The sequence below is a fragment of the Macaca thibetana genome, chromosome 9 (assembly GCF_024542745.1).
Source record: "Macaca thibetana thibetana isolate TM-01 chromosome 9, ASM2454274v1, whole genome shotgun sequence".
Classification (NCBI taxonomy): Eukaryota; Metazoa; Chordata; class Mammalia; order Primates; family Cercopithecidae; genus Macaca; species Macaca thibetana.
In genome coordinates, this window is record NC_065586.1 from 54429462 (window position 1) to 54446017 (window position 16556).

The 16556-nt window shown below is 57.7% G+C and overlaps 2 protein-coding genes across 2 annotated transcripts in view; both read right to left on the minus strand.

Moving 5' to 3' along the window:
* The window catches only part of ZMIZ1 (zinc finger MIZ-type containing 1), a 241636-nt gene extending 228765 nt beyond the window's left edge, over positions 1 to 12871 (minus strand). The window contains exon 1 of the mRNA XM_050803398.1: positions 12670 to 12871. The gene's annotated coding sequence lies outside the window, so the exon portion shown is untranslated. The remainder of the gene's footprint in view (positions 1 to 12669) is intronic.
* PPIF (peptidylprolyl isomerase F) overlaps positions 1 to 16556 on the minus strand; it is an 860147-nt gene that overhangs the window by 269300 nt on the left and 574291 nt on the right. The gene's annotated exons all lie outside the window — the stretch shown is intronic.

Below are 16556 nucleotides of genomic sequence, written 5' to 3' on the forward strand. Positions count from 1 at the left end.
GGGGACACCTGGATTTTAGTTCCAGCTCTGCCAGGGACTTGTCGTGTGACCTTGTCCTCTCTGGGGTTCGACTCAGCATCTAAATGAGAAGGTTGGCCTGGATGGTCTCCAAGGTCTTTCTGTGCTGCCATTACCATCACTGCACATGGTAATGAAACATTACACTCCCCAATGCAGTGATACTGGACCACATGCAAGGTGCTGGCCTTCCTCTTGGACTCACGTGACAGCCCCCGGTGACACTGGCAGGAAGAGGCCAGAAGTTCTGCCTCTAAATCCAGCGCTCCTTGCACAGAGCCCAGGTCTCAGGGGCCTGCAGACACTTAGGCAAGATGAGCCTAAGTGGCACGGGGCAGGGCCAGGCAGAGAGGAGCTCAGCGAGGAGCTGGGTGCTGGTCGATAGGGGAGGAAGCGCTACTCACAGCACATGGCTACCTCCAGGATAGGGCTCCGGCTGCAGTGGCAGGCAAGTATGCTGCAAGAGGCTAGGAAAACAGACTGCCTTCTCAGCCTCCTGGAATGTCTGACCCTGCTTGAAAAGCAGAAGCCAGACCACTTTCTTCCCCTAGGGCCCCAATGAGCCACTGCTGCGGCCTCCCCAGCCTACTGCCATGTCTTACAACCTGGACTAGGCTATTTCCAGGTCAGACCTGAGGTCTCCAAGCTGCCCAGGCTCTTACCAGAGGTAGAGATAATAAGGCCCAGGGGATATAAGTAGGCCACCTCCCCCAGGAAGCCCACTCTGCCTTCTCCAGCCTTAGACTCAGCCTAGAGAGAAGTCTCAGGATACAATCTGAGGTAGAGAATGGAAGAGACTTCCTGAGAACCAAATTCACCACATTCTGCAAGGTCCTGGAAGAGAACTAGGGGAGAGGTATCATTCTGGGTTCCATACGATATGGAACTTTCTAGACGGAGGGAGGCGCTGGGGAGGCAGGGAGCAGCCTGTCCGGGGAGGCATGCAAGCCCACATAGGAAGGTGTTCTATGGGGCATAAGTCATCCATATGACAGGCATCAGATGAGGTGGCCGTCAAGGTCCCTAATGGTCTTGAGAATCAAAGGTGCCAGGAATACCAGAAATAGGAGTATCCAAAGCCTTTTGGTGGAGCAGAGCTGCACAGACCCCCCTGGGGAGCCGGCTAGAAGGGAGGCCATCCACAAGGCAGGAGGCCCTGAGACTTCTGAGGCCCATGAGGATTCCAACCCCCAATGCAGACCCACTCCTTCTGCCTAAAGGGGTCAGCCCTGCAGATGAAGCACAAGCAGAAATGCAGGTGTCAACCCAGGCCGGGTGGGAGGAATCAGAAGGCCATCCTTTTGCAGGAGATCAACTGACGACAAACTCACAGCTTCACAGCCCTATCGCCAAACACCAAACAAAAAAATCACACCTGAGGCCTGGCGCAGTGACTCACGTCTATGATCCCAGCACTTTGGGAGGCCGAGGCAGGCACACCACCTGAGGTCAGGAGTTCAAGACCAGCCTGGCCAAATGGCAAAACCCCGTCTTTACTAAAAATACAAAAATCAGCTGGGCATGGTGGTGCGGGCGCCTGTAGTCTCAGCTACTCAGGAGGCTAAGGCAAGAGAATCGCTTGAACCCGGGAGGCAGAGGCTGCAGTGAGCCGAGATCGTGCCACTAAACTCCAGCCTGGGTGACAAAGCGAGACTCGGTCTCAAAAAAAAAAAGAAAAAATCACACCCGAGCTTTCTGCTTTTCACCCAGGATCTGAGGCGCAGGGAGTTTGTGAAGCTCAGGTATGCCAGGCACGCAGGGCAGAGAGGTAGAGAGTCAGGGAGTTTGTGGAGCTCAAGTATACCAGGCACACAGGGCAGAGAGGTGGAGAACCAAGGAATCCCCTTACTCACTCCCAACCACCACAAAGCCCACTTCTCAGGATCCCAGGAAGGCGGGGACATGAAGACCAAGAGCAGGGAGGCAGAGTGACTCATGCACAATTACACAGTGGCCCTGCTGGCGGCTCTCGGGAGGCCCCAGGCTGCCTCTCCCCACCAACAGCACAACAACCCCAGCTAAGGGCTCCTCACCAGCTTACACCAGCCAGGCGTTCTGAAGACACCGTATGCCCCTCAATATAAGTGCCAGTGGTCCCCACAATCCCGAAGAGGAACCATGAACCTAGGCGGGACCCACACAATGCAGCCTGCAGAGCAGAAGCTGACCTCCTGACCCAGAGGAGGCAACTCCTAAACCAGTCCTGCCCAGCCTTCCTAGAAGAGGGAGTGGGCGGGAACTTCCTTCACCCCAGTGCCAGCTCTTTCTGGGACACTGAATCCTAACACCCCTGGTAGGTCTCACAGAGGACAAGACGGGATGGCTTCACAGTGAAGTCAGCTGCTGCAGAAGGCCACGCCTGCCTGCCACTCACTCATCATCCCCTGGATGCCCCTCCACCCCCCGGCCCCAGTGCCAGGCCTTGTGGCCTTGGTCAAGTCCCTTCACATCCCTTCGCCACAGTTCCCTTGCCAGGAAAATGTCAAGCTGGATTAGAAGCAGGGGGTGTGAACACAAATGTATTCACATCTACAAGAGTCACGACTGAGTTGGAATGGAAAGAGGGGGAGAAAGGCAGCATGACAGTTCCACTCCATTCAAGGGCCAGGGACTGTAGACCCTTGGATTAAGGCCACAGTTCTGACACTGTTTCGGGTGTCCGCATTGACTTAAGGATCTGAAATAAGACTTCAGACCACCTCTCCAGGAAAGTGCACATTTGCAAAGGCTTGCCCACGGGTTCTAGGGGCTCACATCCCCTATGGGTGAAACAAACCCCTTCTAGTTCTGACAGCCAGCAATGCTCTGGGCCCTATCTCTAGGGACACGGCAGAGGCCCCACCCCTCTGCCCAGTTGGCCTTGCTTTCAGGACTGCCCAACCACATACAGATTTGTGGTCTGGTAACAAAAAAAGAAAAGACAAGGAGGCCAGCAAAAGTGATAGACATGTGTAGGCTGGAGGGTGGGTCAAAAAGAGGTGGAAAGGCCGAGAAAGCAGGCTGAGGGGAAGACTTCTCCTGTGCAGACACTGTCCCCTCCTCTCCTCCGTGAAAGGCTCCCCTGGAAAGGTGGCTCTTCAGCAGGTAACCCACCCGCTGGACGGAGCTGCAAGCCGGAGCTGAAGGGACTGTTTGCGCAGGCATTTCCCAAAATGGTCTATTGGTCTTTTCCGTAGTTGTTTTGCATTAAAAAAAAGGCTGGGGCTAGGCATGGTGCTCACGCCTGTAATCCCAGCACTATGGGAGGCAGATGCAGGTGGATTGCTTGAGCGCAGCAGTTCAAGATCAGCCTGGGCAACATGGTGAAACCTCATATGCAAAAAAAAAAACACAAAAAACAAAAATTAGTGGGGCATGGGTGCGCATGCCTGTAGAACCAGCTACTCGGGAGGCTGAGGTGGGAAAATCACCTGAGTCCAGGAGGCAGAGGTTGCAGTGAGCTGAGATTGCACCACTGCACTCCAAAAAAAAAAAAAAAAAAAAGTGGGGGGTGGGTTGGTGTCTTTAGTCTGGGGAAAGGGTAGGTGAGGCAAACTATTTACTCTGAGCCATCTCTTCCAGGCAAATAGGTTTGACAATTTCTTGGGGAGGCGGGGGTGCTCTGCTGCCCTCCCTTCTGCCTTTGGGGACTGGTGGACCTGAGAAGCCACTTTGGGAAGAGATATGTTGTTTCAGCTCATGGTCTTCAGATGAGGAAACTGAGGCTCGGAGGGGTGAGTGACTGGCCAGAAGTTCCAGTCAGTTACCATTCATAGTGATTCTGCATAATAGGGTATAATTGACAAGCCCAGTCCCTCTGTGGCCTCCTTTCCTTCATACGGGAAGAGTCCAAAAAGGAGGTATTGTTATTATGAGCCTCAGTTTACACACGAAAAAAAATAAGCTTCCCAGACACAAGCCCAGATGCAACACCTCCCTCTGGAACACCTTTCCAAGGGGAACAGGCTGCCCTAGTAGGTTGAATTACAGTGTACTTGGGTTATGAGTGGGGGCCTCTCAGAGATGACGGACCAGCCCTCTGTGCTGCACGAGAATGTGGAAAATGGCAGGGAGTTGGAGATCAGGAAGGCTGAGTGCCAGCAGGCCGCTTTGGTTGGGCCCCAGGTACCACATGACCTGGGCAATCGACTTCACTGTCTCATCTGTAAATCAGAGGTAAGGCAATGGGAACGTTGGTGGTAACCATGACTGGGGCACCTTTTCCTGAGCACTTACTACGTGCCAGGAACTTTGCGCACTTCATCTTCTCAACCAATGGGGGAAGTAGTATGTTAGTTATTACTAGACTACTAGTAAGCCTGTTTTACAGATGTGGAGACCAAAGTCAGAGAAGTTAAACATTACTTGCCCAAAGCTACCGAGCTCACAAAGAGCGGAGCTGAGGGCTGAACCCAGGCAGCCTGGGAAAAGCATGAAACACAATAGTTGCCCAATAAATGCTGGCTATTATATTTATGGCAGACCTTTGGCAAGTTGTTTTAAGGAGGTAAACAACAGCAGGAACACCAAAGCATTTTTCGATGGAACACCATTATTCGATGGAAAACCCTACCTCTCCCCACCTGACCACAGAACCCCTCACTCTCAGTGAGACACCCTGCTGTATGACCCACAGCCAATCCCACCACCTCTCTGGGCTTTGGGTTTCCCCACATGGAAAATAGGAAGGTTGGACAGAGACCCTGTAAGGACGCGTCCCACTTGCACACACCAGGAAAGGGTTTCAGGACTCTTCTCAGAGGTCTCTGTGCCCTGCCAATCCTCGGCTAGGTTGCTGAATGGTTAGAGCTATGCGCTGTGCTTCCCAGCTGCGGTCAAGGTCCACCAGGGAGTAGGGGTGGGAGTTTGGGTGGGAGCCCTGTGGACAGGGCAAGGTCCAGGCACCTGGCATCTCCTCCCTTGTCCTGAGCCCAGCTGGCTCTTCCTAGTGTGCTCTCACCTAGGCTGACAAAGGTGACTCTCAGCAGGTGAATCCTAGGGCGGAGTGAGAAGGCCACCTCCCTGCTTCCCCATACACAGAGGAAGTGCAGGCAAGACCAAGCCAGTGGGCCATTTGCTCTGCAAAGGACAAAGGTCAGCTCCTGGAGGGCTGGGTGGAGGGGAGGGGGGAGGTACGGAAAGCCACCATCCCTAGATGGTTTCTGCTTTACATTTTTTTTTTTAAGACAGTCTTGCTCTATCGCCCAGGCTGGAGTGCAGTGGTGCAATCTCGGCTCACTGCAACCTCCACCTCACCAGTTCAAGCGATTCTCGTGCCTCAGCCTCTCAAGTAGCTGGGACTACAAGCACGCACCACCATGCCCAGATAATTTTTGTATTTTTAGTAGAGATGGGGTTTCATTACTTTGGCCAGGCTGGTCTCAAACTCCTGACCTCATGATCCACCCGCCTCGGCCTCCCAAAGTACTGGATTACAGGCGTGAGCCACCGTGCCCGGCCCTGTTTCACTTCTCTCAAATTCACAATGCAACCACCCTGTAAAGACACATGGTGCTGGGCGGGGGCTCTAATGCCAGACCAGGAGTGTTCCATGCTCCCCTGGCTGCAGAGGATCTAGGAGTCTGAAAACTTCCCCTCCTTCGTCCTCACTCTGAACACTCAGAAGTAAACCCCACCCCCAAGGTTCAACTGGGCCTCTCATCAGAGCCGAAGAGCACTTATTAATGAGCTCAAGAGTGGCTAAGGGGGCTGTGCCAGGCCAACAGCACACACTCAATACATGTTTCATGAGCTAATGGGCTGGCGGAGACGGGGTTCCAGGCCCAGATCCGTCACCCATTTGCTGCTGACCTTGGATGAAACCAACTGTTTCTTTCCATGGTTCAGTTTCATGGGCTAGGAAAGGAAAGGCCAGACCAGGTAACCCAATCAGTTCCCACTAATTTTATGCTACAAGCTTAGGAATGCAAAACCCAGAGTCAGAGAAGTTCAGAGTGGAAGGGGCTTTCCAGATCTCTCCCTGAAGCTCCCGAGCTAAGAGGAGGGCAGCAACTAAGTGGGAAGCTCCGGGGCACACCATCCCCATCCTCCCTGCCAGCCATCCCCTGGGGATTGGGAAGTGAGAATGTGTTGCAGGGAGAGAGGACAGATCTCCATTTAAGCCAGACACCAAAACAGAACTTTCGAAGAAAGAGCTGGGGAAAGTACAGTGTATGTATTTTAACACACTGCCCCATCAGAACAGCTTGGCCATTTCCTGATCTGCATTGAATCGGAGGCTCCAAGAGGGCGAGTATCTGGGTAAGACTGGTTGGGGAGGAGGGAGAGAGTTCTCAGGTCTCAGGGCCCTGGGCCAGGCAGCCTGAGCCCTGGCAGAAGCCCTGGCCAGCAGGGCCAGTGTGTGCATGCGTGTGCAGGTGTGCATGCGTGTGCAGGTGTGCACACACGCAGGGCTGGGGGAGTATAAGACAGGTAACTGCCAACTAGGGAGCAGGCTTGGGGACAAATGAAGTTCCCCAACCCCTATCTCTAGGGGCAGAAGTCTCTGGAGGGTTCACTAGCCCCTGGAAATTCCAGACTTTCCCTGAAGTGCCTAGGGACAAATATCCCAAAGTCAGACCACTAGTCTCTGATGCTCCACTGCTACCAGCCATCGAGGTCCTGAGCCAGTCTCTGTCCCTCTGTGGGCCTCAGTTTCCCTATCTGTACAGTGAAGGGTTTGAGCTGGGTAATCCCAAAGGGCTATGTCCACTCTGACAGTCCGCGATGCTAACATTCTATAGAAAAACACCACACCCACCATCACTCAGGCCCCCGTCCTCAAGACCTGGGAAGGCAGTCCCCAGGCTCCCAGCTGGCTGTCTAGGGGTGGGGCTGGGCCTGGGGCAGAGCACAGTCCCCACACCGTCTGTCCTCAACAGCCTGCCACAGCCGAAACCTTCAAGTGGTTACAATTACAGCAGGGCTAACAGGATTAGGGGAGCATTGAAATCTAAGAAATCTAATTAGCTCAGACACCCCAGCCTCCCCCAGCACAATCCTCCAGTAACTCCGGCAGCTGGGCCTGACAGGCAGGGCCTGGGGCCCTCCCAAGCCACAGTCATTACCTGCACAGGTGTGCCAGGCTGGGCCAGGCTTCCTGGGGAGGTGCCAGCTCAGCCTGCCCGGCTGCTCCCTGGCCTGAACCCCACCAGCTACAGCCTTGTCCTAGGGTGGCACTCAGCTGAGCTACAGAAAACCAGGCTGAAGGGTGGAGGCTACAAGGGGCAGAAGGAACCCAAGGTCTCACACGGAGTGGGTGTCCCACATAGCCTGGGACTGACTCAGCCTGAAGAGGGACTACAGAAACCACAGGAACCCAAAGAAGAGCACTGGGCTTCATGGGGACCTGGGGGGCTGGAAATACCTCTGCCTCCTGCTCCAGAGCCAGACAAGGGCATGAAGCCCCATGTATAGACCTATGTGCCCAGGGCAGTCAAGGCAGGATTCGTGTCCTCAAAGCAAGCTCTGGCTGTAAGACACTATGCCAAAAGAAAGGGACACAGCTGCTGGGGGCATGGACCATGTGCTGCCATATGGGAGGGGGAAGACAGGTGAGGCCCATCTGTGACCCTTCCTGAGAAGCGCTCCTCCTTCACCTCATTCCCCCAGCACCCAGTTTTGGAGCCCATCCTGACTCTGCACCATGTCCCAGCCTGGCTACAGCACTCACTCAGTGGACTGGAAAGGAGGCAGCACAGGGGTTGGTATCGGTAAGGCCTGAGGTTCAGTCCTAACTTTGCCACCTGTTGTTTGACCACTCTGAACCTTGATTTTCTGCTCTGTTAAATGGGGATAATTCCAAATAGTAACTAGCTTACACAGTTGTTATTGGGGTTAAACAAAGATGGAAAAGCTTCTAAATCCACCAAGTACCACACAAAGGAGAGGGGCTGTGGTTATTACTGTCATCACGCGCCCCGTGGCAGGCAGCCAGCTGGTAGTGGTTAATTATTTATTTGGACTGATCTTCCTGCTGGCACTGGACTGTGGGCTCCTGAGAAACAGGAACTGTCTTCCACAGTTCTGGTCTCTCCCAGGACACAGTCTTTATCCACAGGGTAGACACTCACAGTCGACACCTGTGGCATCCATGCTGGGCCTCTGACCCAATCCCACCCCTCATCACGCACCCCCTTCCTTCTCATACCCTGCTCCAAGGAAAGTGCCCAGAGGCAAACCTAGCACACAAAGGCAGATGACAGGGAGCCCCCCCAGGCAGACCCTTCCCCCGTCCCCACACCCCACAACAGGTCATTCCCAATAAGGGCTAGAAGCAGCCATTTGAACATGTCCCCCTACCTAGGGGCCTGCCTAGGCACTGGTCTTGAACCCACGATCATTCAGGAAAGGAGTCTATGATCTGGAGGGCCCCCAGCATCTCAAGCCCAGAGAGGGGTCAGGAGATGTGGATTTGCAGAAGGCATGCAGCAGAACATGTTAACACTCACAACTGCCCCACTGAAGGCAGAGGCTTCCAGGAGGTAATGAGTACCCTGTCCTGCGGGGGCATGCAAGCCAAGGCTGGACAATCAGCTGCCAGGGAAGTAGGTCTGGATAAGAGCAGCTTCAGGAAAATGCTTCCAGCACCTGCAATCTAACCCCTTTTGTGTTCTACCCATTCTGTACACAAAGCCTCCCAGGCCTTCAAGGGGCACATGCCTAGGGAACTCATGCCCACATCTGCCTCATTCTCCCAGCAACCACGTGAGATCAGAGGAGTTCTGCCCTCAGACCCATTTTACAGATCAGGAGACTGAGGTCCGGCACAGGAGAGTTACTGGCCCAACATAGATAGCAAGTAACAGCCTCCTGACACCTTGGTCCTCTCACCCATCTCCTCTGGTAATAGGGAGACCCTCTCGATCATGATGGGGTCTGGCCTCTCCCCAGAGCCTAGGCCTAGGACTGCTTTTCTCAGTCTCCTCCCCTCATCCTCTCTAAGGGTAGGGCCCAACCTCAGAATCCCCAGGAGCTTACAGCCAGGGGAGTTGCTGCCTCCCCATCCTGGGGGACTCTTAAGGACAAAGAGCATTCCCCCATAGGGTATGGGCAGAGGGCACTATGTCCTGCTAAGAGGTTAGAGCCGTCGCCAGGCAAGGCTGCAGCGGTGTCCTGGGTAATTGTGGCAGCCTGGCCTTTGTTGTCCACACAAAACCTAAGGAGCCTCATAAAGACCAGGCAGCAGCGACAGGGGCTGGGCCAGGGCCCTGGGAAGCAAAGTTATGAATGAAAATGTAGGGGACCCAGCCACGACCCCGCAGGCCCTGCTTCCTGGTCCCATGACCAAATGCCCACAGAAGCTTCTGGAGATTAACTGGTTGGTGCCCGAATTTCTTACAACAATGCCTCACCCTGAGGCCGGGGTCATGGACACTCGTTGGATCCTCAGGGTCAGTGGCTTTATAGGCAGGTACTCTCCTGAGGAAACTCTCAGGATGCAGCAGGCTTCAGAGTGCCTTCCTTCCTAAATCCCTTCACCCCTCCCCCCATCAGGAAGAAACAGGAAAAAAAAGTGAAGTTTGCAGGTCTTCTCAGTTGGGTCCTTGCCCCTGCAATTTTTTGGAATGAGTCAAGCATGGACACCTGTCCTACGTTGGAGACATATCTATGGGGGCCAGGGATGGAGACAGTGTTGTGTTATTGTAGCTAGGGAAGTGAGTGTGTGTGCGCGCGCCAGGGTGAAACTGTGGTTCTGTCGCCAAACCCCGCAGTCTCTGGACCTTTCTTCATTTTGCCCCTGGCTGTGAGAGGAACAAGAACCCTCCTTCCCACTTTCCTTAGGAGGGAAAAGGGACATTTTGTCCCCACAAAGAAGCCAGCAACCCTTTTCTGCATAGACAAGGCTATTTATTCATAAGTCTGGCAATTTCTTATTCCCAACTCTTCTCAGTGAGCCCTACCCAAAATGCCAAATCCACCTCTTGAGTCCACTCCTACTGCTCCCTTCTCCTCCCCCCACCCACCCCCACCCCCAGTCACTGCCACCAACTCTCAGAAGTCTAAACTTTTGAGATTTACATGTGAAAACAGCGTTTCATAACCTCGTGATTTGGGACAAGGAGACGCTTCTGTCCTTTGGGGGAAAACAAAACCCAACCGAAATCATAAAGCTCAGAAGAAAACACCATCTCCCTCCAAATGCATTCCCTGGGCCTCCAAGTCACACGTGCTCTGTAGCAGATAGGGCTTTCAATGTGTCTTTTGTTTGATGCTGGTGTTTCAACATCCTCGACTTGAAGAGGGAAAGGTCAGCCCAAGGCTCGGGGTATTCACAAACCCACCCGGCCCCTGCACCGGGGCCAGGAGCCAGCAAGTGAGGGGCCAGGAATTTCCCCCACTCTGGACCCCCTCACAAAGCAGCAGGGGCTGAGAAGGCTAAGAGCCTGCTCTCTCATCTCAACTTCCCCGATAGCTCAACAGCAGATTCACACTCCCTGGACCGTACAAGCGCCAGCGAAGGCAGGCTGGAATTCACCAGCGCCAAGCTGCCCGGCTGGCTCTCCAGTCCCAGCGCCTGCCTCTTTATCTGTACCTTCAAAAACAGTAATAAGCAAACCCAGGCACCTCTGGGAACAGCCTCTGGCCTCCTGCCCTGCCCTCTGTAACCAGCCTGTCCTCACACCCACCAGGGAGGAGGAGTCGGCACTGGTTAACCCTCTGGTCTACCAGGCCCGATTCCCAGGTTGCAGCAGGGAGACAAACTGTTGCTCAAGAAAATCCTTCAGAAAACCCTTGGCACCAGGAGGCAGCTCGGAGTGGCTCTGCACCCGGCGCGGAGCCAGGGGCTTCCACAGGCGGCCGCCCACTGTCCTTTTAAATCTTTGGGGCTGGGCCCTACTCTCCCATGCCCTGGGCTGTCCACCCAGAGGGCTCCAAATGTCCATGGCAGAGCACAGAGGAGGGAAAGGCTGGCCGAGCCATGCCCTCACCCCGCCAGCCCAGCCGCCAGCTTCTTGGAGGACCTCTGAGAGAACATTTGTTTGGGCTGCCAAGTTAAATCTTCCTCCCTCATGTCAGGGCATTGGAAAAGCAGTCAGGGGAGAGGAGAAGGGGGAGAGCGCGCGGGGGAAGGAGCAGCGGGAGGGAGGGAGGGAGGGAGGCAGGCGGGCAGGCTCAGAGCCCCAGTTACTCGGGCACTGCCTGCCCAGGAAGCTGACGGCTCCCGGGCAGGCGCAGCCGGGGCTCCGGGCACCGAAGCAGGGACCCAGCCGCCAGGCCTCTCCGGTCAGGCAAGAGTGCCAAGCACCCTTGGCCCACCCGGGAGCGACCCTCACTCTGTGACCTGCTGGAGGGACGAGGTGGGAAGGGAAGGCAGAGAAAGAAAAAGTTTGCTGCAGGTAGAGGGATAGGGCAGGGCGGCAGTGCCGACGGGCTGTCCCCCGGGGAGGGATGGGGGGCCTCGGGACGGCTGCCCTGGCGCGCTCCCGTCCGCCCGCCCTCCCGCCCGAGTTGTTTACATTCCTGGAGTGTCTTTTAAACCAGGGGCTGAGGCCGGCTCCCAGCCTTCTCCGGCGGCTCCGGGGCAGTCTCCCGTGAAAATCTGCTGGCGCACAATGGCCGGGAAGGCGGCCGCCCCTCGCCCGTGCCCCCACCGCTCCAGGGCGGGGAGCCTGCCCTCAGCACCGCGCCCTCTCCCCGCCCGGCCGGCTTCCTGGACAGATGTCCCCGGCGAGGGGGCGACGCACGCCCGCTGCCCGCGCCCTAGACGCCGAGGCCGCGCTCCCCACTGTTTTTTCCCCAGCCCAGACGCCAGGAATGTGAAGCAAGCTTCCAGAGCCCGCCTCCCCCACGACCCCGGCTCCAGCCCCGGCCCCCCAACCTCCGCCCCGGCTGGCCTCCCACTCCCCCGGGGCCACCGCCGCCGGAGACGGAGAGGAAGAAAGAACACAGGGAAATTACTTTCGTATTTGCAACGCGCGCGCACACACACACACGCACATCTTCCCCCTGGGCTCCCCTCCTGGCCGGGGCAGCCCCGTCCAGGCACTGGTCTGAGCGCCCCTCTGGCTTGCGAAGCCCTAGGAGAAACCCCTACACACACCCCGCCGCGTTCCTCGTTTGTACCGCGCGCCGCCTTTCCCCGGGCAATTCCCACACAAACAACTTAACCGCGCCCCCACCTCCCATTTACAAAAGTGTATGTTTTCCCTGGAAATTCAGACGCACAACTTAACACCACCACCCCTTGCCACCCTGAAATCCGGCGCTTTCCCCAGCGGTTCCTGTACACACACAGGCGCACAACTTCGCATCTCCCCAGAGGAGGCGAAGGAGACCAAGGCGGTCCTTCTCTTCCCTCCTCCGATACCCGGTCCTGCCCGGCCCCCGGGTGCAGGGAGCGAGGGCTGGAGGCGCGCCGGCAGGAGGCGGGCACCGGGTCCGCGCGCGCACGACCACACTTACGCCCCGCACACCCTGACAAACCCAGCCCCCGCGCGCAGCCCCAGCCGGCTCCACGCAGCCGGGAGCTTGCCGGCCGCTGGGCCTCCGCCCCCGGCCACCAAGGGGAGCGGAGCGGAGCCCGCGCCGCCGGCCGGTCGCCCCGCCCCGGGGGACCCTTTAAGGGAAAAGCCCCAGCACCCAACACCCCACGCTTGCACCCCGAGAGTCCCCGGGGAGCGGGAGGTAGCCCCGGAGCCAGCGGGCGCCTGGCTTTGGCCCCAAACTTACCGGGCGCTGCGAGCGCCGCTGCCGCCGCTGCCGCCGCTGGAGGACGCGTCGCCGCCACCGCCGGGTAGGGCAGGCTCGGGCCGGGAGAAGCGCAGCGAGGGCGCCGAGATCCGCTCGGCTCCGGCTCCTGCTCCGCGCCGGCTGGGGCTGGGGTCACCGCGCTGCGCCGGCGTTGCTCGCTCGCTCAGCCGCCGGATCGCTGCTCGCCCGCCTGCCGCCCGGCCGCCAGCTCTCCCCGGCGCCCGCCGCCGCCGCTCGCTTTTTTAATGTCCACAGACAGTGAAAAGGAACTCGGCGTTAGGGGGTGAGTAAGTGAATCAACTCGCCCGGAGCCGAGCAAGTTGAAGTGTCAGATTACATTGGCTATTCTATTTCCAAAGGGCCCCGCGCCGCCGGCCGCCCACAAAAGCCGGTGCGGAGTCAGGGCGGAGCGGAGCGCCGCGCCGCCGCCGGCGCTCGGCTCGACTCTGCTCCGCTCGGCTTGGCTCGCGCTTTGCGCTGGCTTTCCCCTTTCCTTTTCGCCTCTCCTCGTTCTCTCCTTCGCCTTTCCTTTCCCTTCCCTTCCTCTCTTTCTTCCCCGCTCCTCGGTCTCGGCGCTTTCCCAGCTTTTCTCCTCCAGGCTCCTCGTTCCCCGCTACGCCGCCAGTCCTCTCACCTCCTTCCTTACCCTACTCCCTCCGCTACTCCCTGACGCCCCCTGCAGCCCCCAGCCCCCCTGCAGGCCTCAGCCCCAGTAAGTTTGGAGAGGGAGAGAAATGCTGAGCCGAGGTAGAGACCACCTTGGGGAGGAAGCCAAAATCACTCTGCTCACCCGAGAGCCCCTGCCCCACGCTGGCACGCCCCAGCCTGGAGTGCACTCGTGGCCCCGGGAGCTGTCAGGTACCCTAATTGGGGTTGAGCGAGTTGCTAACTGGATCTCCAAAGCCTTCCCCTGGAGGAGATTTTGTAATTGTTCCTACAGCCCGGGGACTGGTGGGTGGGGCGGGAAGAGGACCCCCACCAGGACTTTGGGGGATACTAGAGGGCGGTCCCTCGACAGCTGTCGGGGAGCGGGGATGGTTGCGCACAGTTGATCCGCGGCACCTAGCACAGTCCAGAGGCGCGTGGATTCCCCTAGGCCCGGCGCGGAGCGCCCGGGGCGCTGTGCGCGCGGGTTACGTGGGAGCTGCTAGGCTAGGTCCCGGCCCTCTGCCCCAGACTGGGCACCGCCAGAGGTAGCGGAGAGCTAAGGTACTCACGAGGCGCAGTTGGGTGCACCCACTCGCGGGAGTTCCCCTAGCCGACCCACCCCCGAGAGCATCCAAGTACGCGCCCACTTTGGCTCACGTCCACTGCCACTCTCACGGAAACTCCTACACGAACGGCACACACGTTCGCTCCCTCAGCATTGCAAACACGCTCCCCCCCCAAACCACAAACGCGCCCCCACACAGTCGCTTACTTTCCCTAAGATGCCCGCTTACACGGCCACAGCAGGCACGCTCAGAGACACGCAGTTGCACACTTACACCCATCGCTGTACACAACACCACATACACTCAAAAAACAAAACACGAAACGTTCCCCTGGGCGCTAAATCCTCACGTTCACGTACACACACACACACGCCTTCCTCTCCCACTTCCTCTTCCATATCCCTTCCTCAAGGCCCCCCACCCCTGATTTTCGGTACCCTCAGTCCCAATCATAATTGGCGCCCGCGTTGCCCCCTTTGGACACACACACGCGCGCACGCACTCGTTCCCCTCCCCGGCAGGCGGGGGCGGCTTCGGCCGGGAGCCCGCGGAGCCCGCTTCGGATTCCAGGTGTGGCGGTAACTCCGCGCTCCACGTTTTGCAGGCTGCCGCCGTGTCGGAGGCGAGGCAAGGAAGGGAGCTGGAATAACAAAGGCAAGTTGGGGAGAGCGCAAGGGGGCGCAGCCCCGGCCGGGCTGCGGGGGGAGCCTTGCACTGCCGGGGCTTCGGAGGCTGCAGAGTCGCGGGCGCGGGGAGCCGGAGGTGGGGGAGGAAGGGTGGGGGGAGAGGGGCGGGGCGGAGGCGTGACGTCAGAGAACAATGACACCGCCGGGGGCGGGCACCCGGAGGCGGCCAGGGCGGGGGTCTCCCCCGGGGCCTGGGGCGGGCCAAAGATGTCCAGGCCCGGCCGGAGCCGCCTCCTGATTGACGAGGCCCGCAAGGGAGTGCGGACGTGCAGCACAGACTTGCGGATCTCCCGGGCCTCTTGGGCGGTGATCAGCGCGGACCTTGGGCCAACCGGGGAAGCAGGCCGGAGCACTGCCCCCCACCCCCATTTTAGAACATCCTTCTGAGGGCTTCGCTGACCTCGGCTTGAACTCCTTCAGAGCCGGAGAGATCACTCCTTCCGCCACCGAGGGAGAGAAGGCAAAATGAATTTGCCAGCTTTGAATTCATTCTCAAGGCTCCGCTAGTCTGACAGCCGGTGAACTCAGTCTGGAATTCCTGAGAGCTCAGAAAACTGCTGCTTAGGTCCACCCGGGCGTGGGGGACGGGGTGTGTGGGGGCGCAGGCGGGGGGCGGGGGTGGGCCGCTATTTTATTTTCCCCAGGGGAAATTCTGCCTCCCTCTGCCATTGGGTGCAAGAAAAAGCACTCCTCTGGGGCCTCAGTGTTCCTACCTGTCACATGGACATGGACTGTGATCACTGCTGCTCTCCCACCCCCGCCCTCCCTGTAGCTGGCAGCTGAGCATCCCTGGAGAGGGTGGGTGGTATGAAAGCACTTCCAGACCTCTAGGGACACCGGGGAGTCATGGTCCCAGCACATTCCTGTGGGATGGAGCCCCTCCACCTTAGCCTGTGGGTGGCCTAAGTTCACAGGTAGGTACACCAGGGCCACCTGAGAAACCTCTGGAGGTAGGAATTCAGCTTGCAGAATGGTAGCTGGAGCCAGAGCTGTCCCACTCCCAGCAATCCACAGCATTGCAGCAGTGGCAGCAGCCACCCCATACCCAGGTCCAAAATCCCAAAAGAGAGTTTCTGGGTATTTAAGGACTTGGGATTCGATAATCCAGCCCAGCCAACAATTAGACCAGTTCTTGTTGCCTTAATGACCAGCTAGGTCTGGACGCCCAGCCCTCTCAACCTTTCTGTCCAGATTCCTCATAAGTACCCAGGGCCTGCCCACCTCCAGGAATTGGGGGATGTAGGTGACCTCAGAGGTGACCACTCATGTTCAAAGTCTCCTGTCCAGAAGCTCCACCCCCCACCCCACATCCGAGCCCCCTACTCGCCCACCAGTATTTACATCTGAAACCCAGGAAGTGGCTGCAGAGGGCAGAGAAGCCAAGTAGGCTCAACTTAGTAGCATGGAATCAGGGATCATTTCAACCCTCCGCTTCTGTGCAAGCAAGGCAGCAAGTCAGAAAGCCCACCAGGGCCCTGGCTCTGCCCTAGGCTCCAGTCCTTGGGTCTCTGAGGCCCTTGCTCTCTTTGTTCATCTTCCAGGGAGGTGATGGGGCAGATTGGATACGTCTGGGGTCTTGGAAGAAGCTATGACTTATTTACTGCCTACTTGTGTTGAGTACTGTGGTGGGGCCTCCTAGGTATTGAGAATTCGGTTCGCTGATTGAATTCTCACGTTGTTTTAAGTTAGGTGCTGCTACCATCCCCCTTTCAGAGGAAACTCGATTGTGAATGACTTGCCCAAGATTGGTCAGGATGGGAACTCAGGCCCCCATTAACAGAGTTCCCTGTTGTCCCCTCAGCTCTGGCTCTGTGTCTTCATCCATAGACTCTGTGTGGCCGAAAGCAAGCTGCTTTCCCCACTCTGAGCCCCTGTAAGGTCCATGGTGCTATCAGGACTCACTGGGAACTGTGTGTCCAACAACCTCACCCCAAAAGCCTCAGCCTCACTGGGCCTGGAGATCTGC